Here is an 18,149-nt window from a genome sequence, read left to right as displayed (position 1 = left end):
GACGTTTCCGATAGTTGAAAATGCTTTCTTTGATGATCAAACCTGAAGGTAACATTGTGTTTAAGTGTCGATTGAATCAGCTTCTATTTCCTTGAAATAAAGCTTTGCACCAAATTCGCGATATATTTATAGGGGACTGAAATTGATCGATTCACAGGCCGCTACTAGGCTTCTCTATCTATATAACTGTTCAGATCTGTATTCTCTTTCTCTCTCTATATATATACACATATATGAGGTTCTATTGTAAAGAAAGTTATTTTTTCGTTTAAAACAAACAAAACTGAATAGAGTTGTGCCTAGTAATGCAAGCTAGTTTGGGTGTTGCCTTTTGAACCGCGAGACAATCGCTTGATTGCTGACATTTGCCGGTTGCTATGATTATAGAATGATATACTCAAGCTTATTGCGGTACAAGGAAAAAAGATTACATCAAAGGACTTCTGAGAGGCTTGTGCTAAGTAAGACCCCCTAGTTATAAATGCATACTAAGGTATTGTAAAGTATGCCAAACTGAAGCAGAATTTCGGGATTTTCATTATACAAGAGATGGTCTTTCACCACACTATAAACTCGGTGTAAATTTAGCAAGGTACTTTCAACGGACGGCTAAACATTACTATACCAACCATCTAATATGGACTATGCTTTAAGGTCAAAGTCCCCATCAGGGCACTTTGTAAGGAAATCAAATATCAGAATAAAAAATTTGCTTTAGGCCTCGTTTCTACACGATACATATCTTATAGCTAGGCCTGCACCAGAACCGCTAAGAGTCATTTTTCGAACGTGTCCAAAATGCTGATCTTTGCTACAACGCAAACCTACTTCCCGCCAATGTTATTGTTAGGTACTGATTAATACTGCTTTTACTCATTACAATCTAATGAATCGTCGCAAGAGATTGAATATCAGTCCATCTAATGTTGATTTGTATTCGATCGAAAATAATCTCCGATGGCAGCAACAAAGCTGCTGTTTACATTAGCATTATAGGAATTGTCTTAAACTGCGGCTTACACGCATCGTGAAGGAACTGCGTTTCTCGAGCTACCGAACGCAGTACATTTCTACACTGAGGATTGCAAGAGGAATATCACCGTGCCACCAAAAAGCCACTTTACAGAAGTTCCATAATCGGATCTAACCAGGCGAGGTCTTTTCCGCAGCTATTGATACACCTCTGACTCATTTAGTTGCCCTCCCAGGCAGTAGGTCTTCAATGGCCGCTTCAGTCAGCCAACGTACTGCCCTTTCTAGCTTCTTTGTCTCACTCACCCCGATCTCAGTCTATGCTCGTCTTCTGCCCCGTCACCTGGGCAACATACACTTTTCGTTCTTTGCCTCCGTGCTGGAAGCAAACGAGACGAAGAAGAACAAGACGACAATGACGCCAGTCTTATCCGATTCGAGGGGCCAGGGACTATGAGCAGAGTCGAGATTACACGGGCGAATCCAACGGTGCGAGCCGACCAAACGGCTAAGCTTTGACGACGTAAGTAACCGACCAGGCTGCTCATAGCTATTTCACCCTCACCCAAGGTTTATATTCCTTATCGATGATAGTCACAGCATGGCAATACTATTACTTGGTCGCGCTGCCGCCAGCACTGCTGGACTCCGGGAAGGGCCCTGGGCCCATCAGCGGAAGCTGCAGCCGTCTCCTGCTTACCTCACCGCGGGTTGCTATCGACGTTACCGTTACGGCAAAAAGCAAACCACAAATGGGGTGCACGTTTTAACGGGCCCATCTAGGACCAACGTCATTTTACCTAGAACGGAATCAAAGCGCGCATTGGCCACGAATGGTTACGGTTTACAGTACGCGCATTGGGTCTTAGGTCCCGCACTGAACGGATGGGCTGATGGATTAAGTCAAGTAAACATTTAGTATACAATACTGCTACCTCTGCCTAAAAAATAGTCTTTTAATGCGTCGAACACGATCATGACGGAAAAATAGGTGAGGCAATATTTTCGAAAAGCACCATTACATAACGTTATAAATATACGCAATTGAATGGTTGACTGTTATGAAGAAAACTTCGGAAAGAATTCAGAGATGCAACCAGCTAGTTCTGGTGCCATTTTCTAACAATTAATTCATTAATACGATCAAACAAATTGTTAAAACTGAGCTACATAGCAGTCAGTTAATATCTACCTAGCATCTAGAACGAGCTACCTAACTTGTGTTTTCGTTTTTATTACTGATGTATCGTTATTTGGCGTATCTTGACTTTGCTTTGTTAAACAAAAGTAAGAGGTCCGAGAAACAGTCGTCCTCGATGAAGTTGCTACATATGTTGAACTTGATAGCCGACCGACGACCCAGAAATGGGGGTGTGGTCTGTATAAAGTGGTGAGGGGTTGTTGGCTTCTGTCCTTTTTCATCTCCGCTTAAGAACGCTTTTTGGAGAGTTACTTTTCCTATTCTATGTTCTCGATCTTTTTCTTTTTCTGTTCCATGCTTTCTTACACAACTATTCAGTAAAAACGCAATCGGCATGTACGTATTAACCTTCAATAATTTTATTAAATTATTTATTTATTTATTTTTTTTTATTAACTCAGAGGAAAGTAGTTACAATATAATATTATATAGCTTATGTTCAATCAATAACAGTATTGATAATAAAGTCTCCTAGCAAAGAGGCATGCCACCACTGACCTCCCTCAGAGACTACACTTGTCTCTTTCTCTCCTTTCTTCCTCTGTCCTATTTCCGTCTCGCTCGTCTTTCGTTCATTACATCATCATCGTCATCAGCAGCAACATTCAATTCATTATTATTAATCGTATTTCCCTAGGCTACTTGATTTCCGTTCATGCGTCGGAACCATCATCATCATCAGATGCATCAGCATTGATGTAACTCAGTATTTTTTTTTGTATGTGTATCTATATCGAAACGTATTATGAGTTATGTAGTTTTTGCTTTTGCAGGCTCTGTCGTTTGGTTTGTCTGTCCTCAGGCCTCTACATGTTTTCCGATGTCTCAATTTTATTTTGGCTTTTCCCTGCAGCGTCGTCATAGAGACTTGGTTCGTTCACGGGTGAGTCAACGAGGGACTGAGTGAGAGTCATCAAGTTCTCGGCAAGTGACCAAGGAAATGATCCATAGCATTTATAATGTTTGTTATTTGACAACTGTTATGAATTGTTACGTGTATGTCATCAGTGTTCCTATTGCTTTTCGTTGTTACAATTGTCAGGACCGCCAAGGCCCAAATACCGTCGTTCTGCGACTGTTCCTCGTCTATCCTATATTTTGCACGGGCAGAGTGCTAGATGGATAATGGAACATTATGATCGGCTCTGTTTGTGCTTCTATTGCCTATCTCTGTGTGTCTTATCCGTAATCTAAGTCAACGTTCTGGCTCAAGCGCGTTCCTTCGCCACACTTCAGTGGCACGAACACCATCAAAATACTAGGCAATCTCTGTCTGTAATGTTGATGTTATTATTGGAATTGTTTCGCATGTCGATATTAGCTTTTGTTATCATCATTAGCATCATATAGTATTTGCGCTGTCATCAACACTTCGTCATACGCAAGTATCCCTAGTCAAACGTCCATCAACCAGTCAACCCTCATCATTCCCATCGCACTATCATAATAAGCATCGTACCATTACACTGTTATTATAATTATTCGTATAATTATCGCTATCGTGAATGTTCTTCTCAAAAATTCTGCACGCTAACTTTATTCTGTCCCTTAGTTATCGTAAATCCGTTGTCCCTATCGATATTATTGTTTTCAACTGTATTATGATCTTGGCGTCGTCTGCTACCTAGCTTCGAAGAGATGTAAATGATAACTTCGCAATTCAACGACGCCAAAGAGCAAAATCGTTAGTGGGTGTAGCTGTATCTAATCGAGTATTCGTCTGAATCTCAGTCATTTCTCATCTCTGCAGTTACTACTTCCGGTAAGTCGACTCATCAGTTAGTCAACCGTCTGAATACTTAAATTTTTTTTTAGCAAAACCAACCCCGCTCATCGTTGCATTCGGGTACAGTCAGTTTTTTTTTTTTTTTTTTTTATTTATTAGGTTTTTTGTCTTGTCCGCGTTGCACGTATTATATTATATATATGTGCTTTGTGTGCATGTGTATGTCCATGTACGTATCGACGACATTTCATAGTGGCTTTCGATTTGTAAATCGTAGAGACGTTCTCAATACACGGGAAGAGCGATCGCAGAGGCGTAACGATTGTTCGTATGTTACTTTCGGTTCTGATCGCGTGCAATCCATTCCATGTTTGCACATTTGCCTATATACTTTTCTTCGTTTAATTCTCAGGAGACGTTATCAGAGGTAGATGTCATCGGTCGTTGGCAAGACGCGACAGAAATAGCGCGAGGTAGCAGCGTACAAACAGTCTCATTCGAGGCGCGTAAATACGCAGAAAATGGACGCTTAGTTATTTTTTGTTTATTCGTACCAGCCCGTGCGTGCAGACCTGTTTCAGTTATTGATACTGGGACCTTGTAATATTTGTTGGAGATTGTTGTAATATTTCATTGGAGGACGTAATGCTGCGCAGCATTACTCTCTCCAACAATGAAGAATGCCCATATTTTTCGGTAATTTTTGCTTTTTCATCAGAGAAAATAAACGAGCCGAAAAGTGCTCCGTTGTCCTGTTGGCCTCGCGGGTGGCTAATTGATTCTATCTCTCGTCATGACCAACCATCTGCGTACTTTCGTCAATTGCCCCACTCATCGTCTGATTGGGAATGTCCCTTTGCGCTGGGCGTGTTTGTAAAGGCCGATTGCGTGCGTGGGTAAAAGCGTGCCAATATGTCGCTTACATTGTTTGATCATTTCTATTTGCTTTCGTCTCTGTCCATGTGGGGTGTTCCCTTGCATGTTGGTAATGTGCAGGTTCCTTTCTTCTACCTCTAGTTAGCGTCTTGGCCCATACCCCGGGCGGTGATTGCACGCTTACATTGTCTCGTCGTATTTTCCCCTTTTTTCTCGAGTTGGAAAGCTCGAGAATGAGCAGCTGAACGGCTGGATTAAGCGGTCGTGGGGCACTCACCAGTCATTTTTCATACTCCTCTGGCGTATCATGCCCTGGCTTTCTTACCATTCAACATTTTCGGCACATCGCCCTCGTCGTTGTTGTCATCAGCGTCATCACAATAATCATCATCGTAATCGCTGTCGTCGTATCTGGGTGATCTTGTTCGAAGTAGCATCTTTTCAAATCATATCGTTGTTATCGTCTTTTTGTTCGTTTTCGCTGAAATAGTTGATGGCCCGCGTCCAACGCCAGAACCTCAGACAGCCTCCTGAACAGACAGAATCCTTTTATTCTTTGTTTGTTCTTCATACGCCATTCTTAGCTCCTTTGGTACTTATCGTATCTTTCCTAATTCTTTCGGTCGGTGTCCATTTGCGTCCGTTGCTTATCGACCTCAATTCGTCATTATGACACGTCAATTCTTTCATCACTGAATGCAATTCAAGAAATGATTGATTGATCAATCAATCAATCAATCCATCCGTGTAACGGCCAGGCACGCCATGTAAGACGGGCGGCGGATTTTCCACAAGTTCACCTTTCGCTTATTCATATCCTTGCCAACTTTCCTCCCTGCGCTCAGCAATGATCAATTGCTCAGTAACCTATGCCGTTCGCCGCGTGACGACGGCGACCTGGTAGAGATGGGCGCGAATAAGTGCCATTTAATAACCGGCTTCGTTTATCAACCGTCGCGCAGCGTTACCGTCGTCTACTACGAAATTATCTGTCGCAAAAAGAACGCAACTGCAATTGGCAGAAACGACCCTTGGAAACGTCGAGCAAATTTAAGTTATTATTTATACATGTATTATTGTTTGTTGCTACTGTTTTCATCGTCAACAGCAAGGACCGTTATTATCGCGACTGTCTAAAAGACAACAGTCAGTCGCCGATGCCGAACAGATGGATCATGGTATGTTCGTCGTGTGTCTTCTGCATTGTGCGCCTTTCCATACGTTACGTGTATATACAAAGATGAGGTAGTGAGTAAAAAATATAAGAGAATTTTCGTCTAACAAAGATTGGTTTGTTTCATGTTATGAGTCAGCCTATTGGTGCGGCTTCCTGTGTTTTGATTCTGCCGCCTGGAGCGCACCACTCGGGTGCCGCTCTTATCATATTCGTTTTGTATAATAAAAATTATCATTATTAGTATCAATATTAATTATAAAACGAGGGTTATTATTATTATTCGGCACTAGACAATATTCAAGGAACTGGCAGCGCAACGCTTCACGTATGTCTATGTTATTGTGTTAAAATGTCACTGTTGTATATGGGTCTCGATTTCCCCTCCTAGTCTCGGTTCGAGGTTCCCAACCTGCGCCGCGATCTTTTAAAGTGCTTCTTCTTGACGTCTTTGCCTGTCGGCGTTTGTATGTGTAAGGTTTTTTACCATTTGCGCGCACACCCGCTCATTCAACGCTCATTTTCTTCAATGTTACAATTATCGTTTTTATTTTCGTAATCAGTAGCAACGATTGGGCTTATTAGCGTCATTCGTTGGGGGAGTAAGGGCGGGGGGTGTGCCGAGTTTTTACAGTGTATCGCTTGCTTCCGTCTTATCTTTGTTGTAGTAAATCGTTCTTGCTAAAAATTACTATCGTATTATTTCATTTTGAGAGTTTTTTATCTCATCTATTATGTAGCTAGTCTCTGTCAACGCTCGTCTGTCTGTCTGTCTGTCTGTCTGTCTGTCTGTCTGTCTGTCTGTCTGCCTGCCTGCCTGCCTGCCTGCCTATCAGCGTTGTAGCTGATGTTACCTTCATGTAGACGCTTGTTTCTGTGTGTGCCTTTCTGTGTCTGTGACGATCATATGACGATGGATTAACTGAGTGTTCCGTTGTTGTGCTTGTTATCTCTGGCTTTTCGGTCTTCCCACAAGACGTCATAATAAAGCATCAGCATTACGATTATTTCCTTCATAATTATTATTTAGTAGAGATTTATTATTTACATTTTGAATAGCTCCTTGCATATATCACGGCGCTACTAGCCGAGCTAAGCTTCCTTTCAATTACTTTTTAATACATATATATATATATATATATATACCCGTTGAACTATTAACGTAACTATCAGCTTACAGGAGGTCAACTTTGTCGATCGTATTCCTGCTTCCACAAAATGTTTTTCATTCCCATCTCTCGTCGCGTCAACTTTCGAAACAATCATAAGTCACCGACTGTACCAGTTTGTTTTCGGCATTTATAAGTCTGCTGTGTTTCTTTGTGTGAATTTTGCTATTTCTAAGTAGCTTATCATGTGTTTTCGTTGTTACTTCTGCATCGCTGCCACCGTCAGCAGGCCATTTGTAGCTTTGTGTGTCGTCGTCGTCGTCGTCATCGTAACTTTTTTCTATAGAAAGCCAGCCTTGTTGACTACTCCGCTATATTGTGCAAAGAATGACACATATTTCGGTATATACTATTGCAACTTCTACTTTCCTATATACATGTAAAGCATTCGGTCAGTCCTGTGTTCGGGACACTACAATTAATATTGTATATCGATATTGTTCGTGGACAAAGGAAAAGTAATATTGACGAATGCTACAATTCTTTTTCTCCGAATTAGCTCTTAACGAAAGGAAAAAAACCCTTAATATATTAAGTCACAGGATTATTTATCTTAAGCCGTGTCGGCTGGTACTGTTTCTGCTTGTTCAGTTTAAGCTTGCATCCATATATGCTCCTCACGCATATCCCGAAGTTGCATACCCATTCAAACCTTTCGGGCTTACCAAACGTGTTTCTATTTTCCTCGTACACGTAACATCCAAACAATCGCTGAGTCTCTTTTCACTGGCGCCCTTGGTTGATTCACGCACGTGTGACGGACGGCATTGCCGTATTTGTGGGCGGTAGCCCGTAAACCGCTGTCCACGCTTCGCTTCCTGTCATGTATCTGCCCGAAAATATATACGCTTCTTTCTGTGTCTGCTAAAATTCAATGGCTCAAAATGAAAGGATTATATGGCTTTTGTTGTGCCATGTCAGCTGTCCTGCTAACATACAGTTAAATGTTATAGCATATGAATGCCTGCTACCCCTTTGTCTGTACGAGCATGTGACTATGCGTTTTGTAAGCATATGATCCCCTCCGCCTATTTTCAGTGTCTTTTTCACAGCGTCTCTTAAGCGTCGTATCGCCTGTCACTGTTGGCCCTATCCCTATTCCACCTAAACTTTACCTTTCTGCCTTTTATCTGGCTAGCTATATGTCGTATGATCGGCGAGACTCGTCGTGTTTACCCGGGTGCACTGGTTTGTACGCTCCTGCAGCTTTAACACGCTGCTATCGTGAAGTTAAACGGGCCAATGACGACTACCTCGACAGTCATAGCGACGATGTACGTGTTAGCTTAAAGCAGTAATCTCTTGATATGTAAATGTTGAAACAAATCAAAGCACGCCTAAAGTTAAGGTCAGTTTCTACTACCGACCCTTTCTCAAGACAAACTTAGCGTTCTGCGAACAATATGCACTTCGCGCTGCGTCCGTAGTAGAGAATCTCTGTTGCCGTCTTCGTCTTTTTCTTTTTTCACAGCGCGATCTCACAACGCACTATTTTAATCATTTAGCCAAATACGGACACGAATGTCCGGCTGCTGGCGGTCATTTTTTGCGAGAGTTCGGGCCTTATGGCAACGCTCGAGCATGAACATACCACTAAACCTTGTACCGCGCCAATGGTACGTTAAATGCGATTCATATAAGTTAATTTCGAGCACATGATACGTCAGAGTTGATTGTTGTCACTGTTAGTGTTTTTGTTTTGCTGATTCTTTAAAGTCATAACCTTCACCCTTCTGCGGATCACTCACAGCCGGCGCTGGACAGAATCGTCTGCTCCAACGGTTGCTAACGTGTCGTGACAGCGCCGTTGTGTGCGCGCCCTCTATTCACAATGCAGTAGATATCACTGCACAGACTAACATCGTCGTTAGTAGCCCAAGATGACTCCCGTAAAATACCGGCCCACAGCTCAATTCTCATCGTTAATCTTCGAGATGATATTGAAATCAACAATCGGTCAACTAATGTCTCTGTATATGTATATCAGAGCAGCATTGTTATATATTGCTGGCATTGATTTACTTTTTGTGTGTATTGTTGTTTTTGTTAAACCTCATTCTTTGTCATTGATGGTTGGCGTTTGGCAGTGAACAACGTTCCCGTATATATTCGCTCTTCGTTCTTCAGCTTTCTAACCTTTTCTTTTCAAGCGTATTCCGTTCTATTTGTCCTATTAGACGTATCTTTTCCTTCAGCTCCATGACTAACGGTCCTTTGTTTATCTAGTAATCGTTGCTTTTCGGAACTAACACTTTCGGGAGAAATCTTCTTGCCACCTTTTGTGTCGGCAATGATAATAATGTTAAATGATATCAGTAATACTATATGACCATGTTTCCCATACACGGTTATGATCATAACAATGATATGACGGATAAAGGAACAAACTAACAGCCGCAAAAGCAGTTGACACTTGCAACGGATAGTTACAATCAAAGCAGCTATAAACAACTTACTTTGTTTCCATTTCGCATATAGTTACTGCAATCACCTCAGTTACACGGTAAACACACATAACCCAGAGACGATCGTTCATCAAACCCAGACAAAGGCTGTTTTGTAGCCATCACAAAATTCTTGAGTAGTAACCATTCACTGTATTTCGTATCTAAGATTTCTGAGAATACAGGACCGTTGCAGCGTCGTTACTCACGCCGTAGAACCAGTGGGAACGATATCTCGTTTTTCTCACTTGTATTGAATTAAATTAAATATTAAGCGAGCAGCAAACACTCATACAAGGCTAGAAGATCCCTATTAAACTAGTCGTTGAATAATGGCTGGTATAATTTGAAGGTGGAGTGACTGACCATTTGTCAGAATCGTATTCACGTAAAAATCTCGATTGGTTCATTTATGATTTCTCAGCAAAACAGTATTGTAGTATGGCCATAGAGATCTTGTCATAGAGTGCCCGCGATTGCGTGATCAGTGTCGAACAAATGCTATTTAAGCTAATCAAAAATCCAAAGTTTTCATTTATGGTTCCATAGAAGACTAAAAGTGGCAACGATTAGGAAGAAGATTGGAACATCGTAGCAGTTACAGGAAATACGTCCAACTACTCGCATCTCTTCTAAACTGTTTATTTGTATTTTGTGCCATTGATTGGTGAACGATGACAAGTGTTTGCCATCATCTTTATCTACATCCATTGGCTTTTATCTACCTTCGCTTTGTAATTGGCTGCAAGTGGTAACAACAGTCAATTTATTTCATGTATAGGAAATACGTATCTCTAGACAGCGTAAGGCCGTTTACATGCTACGTCCTTCATGGCGCCTGCGGTACGTCGCTGTCTCACCAGCTAGTCTGACAAACAATTGAACCTGTCTCGCTTTCATTTTGTATTGGTAAGAGTGACAATCACATCCTCTCATCGAAGATTCGTCTTTCCTCAAATCTTCACCCATCGCGCGCTTTGGTTCGATGGGCACCTCTCATTACCATACACCCACACACAAATATTCACGCAAACTTGCTCAGTCAATGAACACGTACTGTTCCCTTGTACTTTACATCTCTTCGTGACGGTAGCGTTCGGCAGCAGCTGCAAGCACGATCGTTCGTATATGTATCATCATATATGTAGGTAATAGTTGCTATTATTGTAAAAGCATAGTCGAAGCTTTCAATCACTTCTACTGCCAAGCTTCAGCCAAATTTATTCATGATCATTCATCCATCCCGGCGTATGTCTGTGGATGTCCGTGTGCTTCTGTGTACTTAAACGTCTATTGCATGTGCTTGTTTGCACCTTATAAATGTGTGCCGGTTGGCGAAGTCTTCAGCTCGTGACGTTTTCGTCAGTCCACCGCTAAGCATGTGAACAGCTCAAAAATGATGAAGAAAAATTAATGAATCAACCGCTGGATTATGTGAGGAGCTTGCTGCTTGCTATATCGCGTATGTTAGCAAGTTCATGGCTGGGCAAGCGCAGGTCTACATTTCGTGTGTCGCACACAATAAGCCTACAGCGTATGGACTGCAATGCGTGCATGTGAGGTTTTCCTCGCCAACGTGTGGAGCACAGGCGTGGAGTTTATGCTCATGCGACGTTGACACGCGACCTGTCAAGATTTACAGAAGAAGTGGGGGTTGTCCACGGGTACTGCGGGCTTCCGTAGCTGTGACTAATGGCTGTTTGTCTGCCCGTAGGCGAGGGTATATGTGTTGTGAGTATGGCTATTCGCTTGTTCTTTCCCTTCGCACCCGCAATAATTGAAGTAATAGTTAAGTTGAAATGGCAGCAATTATACGGGGCAGCGACCATAACTACAAGTTATTGTTGACTAAAGGGAGCGGAAAAAAGGAAAATACATTGGGAAGCAGCACGTGACGATATCAAGGGAGAGAGAACCCCAACGGCCTAAAGGATAAACGGCCAACTCGATTAGGCTCGAGTTGGCCCCGTCCACGGCGATACGCCCGTTGGCCGGCCCATTGATCGACCGACTGACCGACAGACAGACAGGCAAATCGACACAAGACTACGAAGACAAGACGAGTGTATGCGTGCCCAGCAGGTGAAGCAGGAGAAGTACCATGCGCGACAGAAAAATCATTCTTTTTAGTCGACGCTCGTTCATTACCTTGCTTCATTCATTCCACGTTCGACAATGCAGTCAACACGAGCGGTAGGAAGACTGCGAAAAAGGCAAGACAGCAGCAGTTGCCGCCCCAGCAAACTTTGTGTAAGGAAGGCACCATTGCTTCATCTTACAAGAATGTGCTACCTTCGCTGTGCCAAGCATCTGAGCCCGAAGAAACCCTTTCGTCAAGGTAGGCAATGGTCGGCCTGTCAACAATCGATTCACAGAAGTGCAGAAGTAACCACATTCTATGGAACTTTCTATTTGAAAAATATGTTACATACGCAGATTCAGACTTTTGCCAGTGCCATTGCCACTTCTGTCGCGTTAGAAGAGTCAGCTTCGAAAAAATATGCTTCTCAAGGCCAACTGAACTTTTTGTATCTTTTTCTAGACAGTCAGCAAGCGTAATAGGAAACGACATTTTTTGGTGGATCTGTTGCTGTACTTTGCACGCTATTTTACGACAAACAAGATAAAATATATAAGTTTTATAGGTGGGGGAACCGAGTGGCAAGACTGCTGTATGCAATGCTTATGAGAAGTTCGTAATTTTGGGCAACACTTGCACACAAAAGAGTAGAGTTTTCAATGATAGGAAATTAATAGTGGACTACAAACTGGAGCAAGCCATCCTATTTTTAGAATTGTAGGTTGTCGTATAAACTTATTTCACCATGTTATCTGATAGTAGTTGGCTCCACGACGCAGGGCTATCTGACTTTATTTTATGTGGGCAAGAAAGGTGAAGGCGTTTTTGAAGCGACAATGACACCTGCAACTCGCCTTAAACTCCGAGTTACTCCGCCCAAAGTCTGCCAGCTGCTGCTCTTTCAATGACGTCACTGTTGACGTCGGCAGGAGGACCTAGCGTCGTGGAGAGCGTACGGCGATAGCAAAGGCGTGTGCTGGCCTGATGAAATGTGTGCCGGGAATTATTGTTTTTGTATTGGATGTTGCTGCCAGTTTTTTCCCCTATACAAGCCGAATGACCTGCTGGCCTTGGTGGCCCACCAGGGTAGATGCCTGGCACCAGGCTGGTGTTCTCAGTGTCCCTTAGCCCATGTTTGCCTCTTGGCGATCTGTCGATATCCGATCGCAATAAATCTTTTTGCCTGCTCAGGCAACATTCTAATAAAGGTCTTCGTTCTCTTCCATTGACCGAGAGGAGAGCTACAGCTCCCGGTAGTGTGGTGGTGTGGTAGCAGTTGGAGTTTAACTCGCGCAGCGCTGGCGCCGCCATCTCTGCTCGTGATCTCAATCTTAGTTGTACTTCAAATTTCGTACTTGCCGGCTGCCATATATGGCATAACCAACGATTTAACATGACATTTGCTCTACGTTCTACCCCTTTCAGACGACTCTAAAACGAATGACAGCTTTCAATCGATACTAGCAGAGCTTGGCACCCTTCTAGACAACATATTGGCTCTGTAGCTGCTGGAGGATACCTGAGATAAATGACGTTCTTTGACCACGCAGACGTAGCCTACCAGTGCATCGATGCCCATGTTGTAGTCGTCGGAGCACTGGGCCGGACGAGACTGGCAATGTCTCGTTGGCTCTTGCCACTACTTTTGCCACTGCTACCCAAAAATTATGGCCGCGATACCATGATGGACTGCAGTCAACAGCAACTAGCGTTCGTTCGACTTGCATCGTTTTTCTTGAGTAGTCATATATGCATTTGCTGGAAGAAAGGCCATCAAAGGAAGACAGCATCTTTTTAAAAACAAATTCTAAATCTTTTAGCAAATCTCAGAGAAAAAAACAAAGGAGGAGAGAAATCAAGGACAGTTAAGGACGGACGCAGGAGAGGCATATATACAGGTTCTATGCAGTGCTAGGTACTAACGTTCCAGGACCCGGAACCTGACTTGCTGGATTTTGATAGCGTTGGCCACTACATCCGGCAGATGGAGAAGGTTGTCAAGATGTCCTAGGAACGAAGAAAGAACGATGGGGAAAAGGGGTCCCGGTTTATAAGCAGCCTTATAAAGAAAGTAGGCGCACTCTATACAATCAGGGCGTCATCATCGCTGTGGGCGACAGCCGAACAGCAGCGATAGTGGCGTCTACAATAAGACTACCAAAGGGAAAGGAAGGACGCAAGGACTGGTGCAATGGAACGTAGCGAAAGCAGAACAGAAAAAAAGTCTCGCCGCGCAGCGGCGCTAAGTAATGACACTAAAGAGAGCTGAAAACTAAACGGAGGACGGCCGGCAGGCTCTCAACCTAGGAAACGGCCTACCGAAGATGGCGATGAAGAGGGGCACGACGGCGAAGCTGTTTCTATTTACAGTAGAGGAAAAGGTCGAAAAGAAGAACTAGGCCGAAAGTACCAGTCAACCAGCCGGCCAGACAGCGGCCAATCTAGCAGCAGTGAGTAGGTAGCGAAAGCCTTTGCCCTTCGTCTCTTCCCACACAAACAGGGGCAATTCAAGGTTCCCAAGAGGGTGCGGCGTCAGCTCGCATCGAATTGTTCGTGGGCAGGGTACGATAAGAAAGAACGAAAAAAAGGACGGTCAAGAACAATATTAAAAAATATCACCTCCCACCACGGAACACAGTCCGGCAGTCAGCCACTCGACACGCCGATCTCCCCGGATGAGTGCACAGAGGTCATTCGTCCTTGAAGAACCTGGCCTAGGTTGTTTTGGCTTGGTCTGGCTGCCGGCTTGCTTTTTGACTGTCCCGCAGTTCTGCTCCACTTCCATTGCTTAGTCCTTTCCAATACCTTCTCTTCGAACTTGGATATGAAAACGCAGCTGATATTGTTTCTTAACGCACGGATTTAAGCAACATCTAGCTGGCATTATACTGCGGATGCGATTTTAGTGTGACGTGACGAGAATTCTTTGAAGAGTTATGTATTGTAGAGAAGTGGTTGCGCATCTGACTCAGCAAGCCAATTAGTTAACACTGCTTAGGGGATATGCTTTACGTATATTAGAAGATCGCGGAGGGATCAATGAGTTTATGCAGGCTTAAGTTAAGCAACTCGAGGAGCGTCGACCTAGAGAACGTTGATTTTAGTGCAAGGCATGTAGCAGTCTACATACCTATAACGCGCTATAGTCCATGCATCTCTGATACCCTTTAGTTTTATCGCCCAGTGAAGAGTCAGGTATCCTATATACGTACTTCGGTACTCAAGCATTGTCGGCCTTTTTGTCTTCGGACCGTGTTGGCTCCAACGTGCTCTATGACAGCTCACTCTTATTTTCAGGGGCACTGCTCATACGCGCTACAATGGTTAAATGGAAGTAGAATTTTTTTATAATAATATACTCACGTTTTGTGTCACAAGCATAAATCATCTGTGAAAACCTATCGCCGACAACCACTCTGGACAGACATTTCTAATTTCAGGGAAACGTTCCGTGCGCTCGCGTAGGATTCATTTTAACCGTTATCCTTTTGGCTCGTTGTGGCATTAACACTGACTAAATACAATATATTCACGCACTGAGTATTTTTACCGCCTATTAACAGATAGTATTGTGAAAGGACGATGAACGAGACAAACGTTGAAGCTAGAAGGATGATACTATAGTATTGGTAATATATAACACTGGCACAGGTATAAGACGACGTGACTGTACACAGTCAAATTCCACTGCTTTCTGCACAACGTTCATTCGTTCCTGTAGAAAATGCCACGACGTTGATACGCCACCTGGTTGAGTTTGAGTCGAATAAAGGGGAAAGACTAACAGCGGAGATGAGGGATAAGCCGCCAGCCACCACCTAGCCTTTCGAACGGCCTCAATGACCATTGTGGGGCTTGGCCGCTAATAACAAGCCGCCGCGCAGCGATATCCACATACCTCTAAGGAATTTCATATGCTCATAGGATCGAAGCCATTTGTAATTTAAAGGTTTCCGCGCACACCTACTTGTCATACAAGCTTTACGACGTTATGCTGTGAGACAATAATTCGTATACGAGCTTCGTAATAGATCCAAATTTATGGAAGTAGGATGCGTTCGCAATGAACACAGAACAAAGGGCCAGAAGGATGGATGGACGTCCATCCCATCGAAGAATAAGGCTGTGCACTAGTAGAACTAAGAAATCTGAAAATGTACTAGTTGGTTAATTCTTACTTGGACTTGCGTACTCATAATCGAGACGAAGTTTTCACAAGGTCAAGTCGGTGATGTAAGATTTTTAGAGCTAACATAAATGATAACGTGTCTATAATAGCTTTACGTGTGGCTTGAACTAGGTGCACCAGGTAAACTGCCAGGTCCTTCTTTATCCGAACTGTTTAATCTTTGAGCAGGCCAATTGATCCGGGATGAGAGCAATAGTTCAGGCCCCGAAACTGACAGATCAAGCTCTGATTCAAAAGATCGGACAGCGTAGGACAGGACAAATAATGCGAGACAAAGGCGAAGAACCCAAGATATCACTAGAGGGATTCGTATCTTCTTCGGGTAATTGTGCCGCTTTTACCTGCGTTCCAGTTCAATTTAAAAGGGTTTAACATAGAAATGAGGCTACCGTTGAGCCAACTTTTGACAGTGCTTATAACTTAAAGATCATCCAGCAAAGTGCAATAAATAATGATTGACCTTTGACACAATGCGTATTATTAGTTGGTGGAAAGCAAGCTGATGACTAGTGTATTTCCTGTTCTTTCATTAAAGCAAGTAACTTGGTTGCATCATTCCGCAGCCACACATAGAAGACTCTTGTTCTTAATTTCTATATCCTTATGTAGGTTTTATATAGTACTATGCAGGTACATTCGTATGACTCAAGTTCAGAAATCAACGGAAAGTAATATCATGGTTACCGTGATTTCTCGTGGCGATACGAAAATTTAAATTAAATATAGTTTTTTTTCAGTTCGATTTCTTTTATCTGTCTATAATCATCGGCTAGCGAATTTCCGTATATATGGGACCGGAGTGGAGTTCGCGGTGTGCCCATATGTGCTTGTGAGCCCATAAGTACCTACTATGGATAACAGGATTGATCTAACTGAAAGTGGCCGACGTCCTATACTTTGGTCGCTGCACCGTCATATTTCGACGATCCGTGGTCCCACGGTGGCCATCGGGCCCATTGCCTTACGACAAGCTGTAGCAGGTTGCTTTTCGGCACGGCTAACGGCGCGAAAACGAAGGTGCCGAAGTCGTCTCTCTTCTAGGGCACAGGCGGCACAAACGACAAAACCGCCGAGACTGATAGAATGATGGTTAGTAACGTTAGATCTCAATATACCGCGCGCCAATGCTGAAGTCTAGGTAGAACGATTTCCCTAGACGCTCAAACTGGCTAACAGATCTGAGCAAGCGAGAGTGAGGGGTCGGGTAGACAAGACCAACGTGCTTCTTCTGCTTACAGTGATGGCAGTAGTTGTACCTGCGAAGAACGCTGGTTCAACTGACGAGCAAGTGAGGTACGCTTCTCAGGCAGCAGCGATAACGGCGGTCAGGTACGCAAGACAGCGGGCAGCCGTTCACTTACTGCCTGCCCAAACATTTTCGCCCAACGCTCGCCTGGGATTCGACAAGCAAGCCGCTGTGTACTCAGTGCTCGATTGCCGTCCAAACGACCATTCACTCCGCCAGCGGCTCATGTTCTTCGTTCTTTGCTGGCCGACTAGTGCCGCGGTTGCCGCCAAAATAATCCAACATTCGCTGCATGGCTAACTTCTGCGACGAGCAGTTCGATTTGTTCCGCTTTTTATATTGTTCGTCTGGTTCAGTTTTCCCCACTGCAAACGCCGCTTGTCTGTATCCTTCTCAAGACACGCGGCCGCGAAGCAAAACTATCATTAAAGCGTAATACATCACCAACTAGCCATGCAGCATCTGCTATTCACTCGGTGGCTGGCTCATGCTCTGCGTGAGGGAAATGACCTGCAGAGCTTTACCCTCTCTGTTGCTACTACAGCCGTAGCCAACGACCGCAACCGCGATGGCTTCCATCGACGAGCGGCCTGATCAGCAAATCCTGTGAGTCCTCTTCACAGACTACCGCCTGCCTCTACGGGCAAGCGGTAGTTTGTGCAGGACAATCAAGCCGAAAACCAGATCTCTGCATCAAGGCGTTCTCTTCTCCTGCTGCTAGGGCTGCTACTAGGCCTACCACTACTACTGGGCAGCATTGGAGAAGGATTCGCAATTTATCTTCAAATTCGATACTTTAGCTAGTGGAGCGTGCCCTCATTTTCCTCCTTGATATCGTAGCGTCCGAAGAGACCCTCTTTTAGTCTCCTGTATTCGTCTGCCTACCGTTCTCTTGTCTTATTGTCTTCCGCGTTCGTTCTTTAAAGGAACGAACTCATCCAATGGGAAGGAGACCGGGGCGAAACGGTTTACCTTGAACTGGTGGCAACTAGTGTCTACGGTACGGTTCGCCATGCGAAATAGCGCAACAATTACAGCACAGTGTCGACAGAGATGGTCAAGTTTTTGAGAA

At 43.7% G+C, this 18,149-nt stretch overlaps 2 long non-coding RNA genes across 3 annotated transcripts in view; both read left to right on the top strand.

Annotated features, from left to right (window-relative positions):
- Positions 1-2,426: 2,426 nt before the first annotated feature.
- The window catches only part of LOC147752087 (uncharacterized), a 42,148-nt gene continuing 26,425 nt past the window's right edge, over positions 2,427-18,149 (top strand). Inside the window, exon 1 of the long non-coding RNA XR_015315067.1 lies at positions 2,427-3,935. This is a non-coding gene — a long non-coding RNA (uncharacterized LOC147752087). The remainder of the gene's footprint in view (positions 3,936-18,149) is intronic.
- LOC111270750 (uncharacterized) lies at positions 10,649-16,406 on the top strand. Of its 2 annotated transcripts, none has more exons than XR_015315068.1 (2): positions 10,649-10,706; positions 16,000-16,406. It is a non-coding gene; the product is annotated as an uncharacterized LOC111270750 (long non-coding RNA). The 2 variants fall into 2 exon arrangements; XR_015315069.1 differs by lacking the exon at positions 10,649-10,706 and adding an exon at positions 10,715-11,900.

Source organism: Varroa jacobsoni, unplaced genomic scaffold (genome assembly GCF_002532875.2).
Source record: "Varroa jacobsoni isolate VJ856 unplaced genomic scaffold, vjacob_1.0 contig00098, whole genome shotgun sequence".
Classification (NCBI taxonomy): Eukaryota; Metazoa; Arthropoda; class Arachnida; order Mesostigmata; family Varroidae; genus Varroa; species Varroa jacobsoni.
Note: the sequence above shows the minus strand (reverse complement) of the source record. Positions and strands in the feature narration are given on the sequence as shown.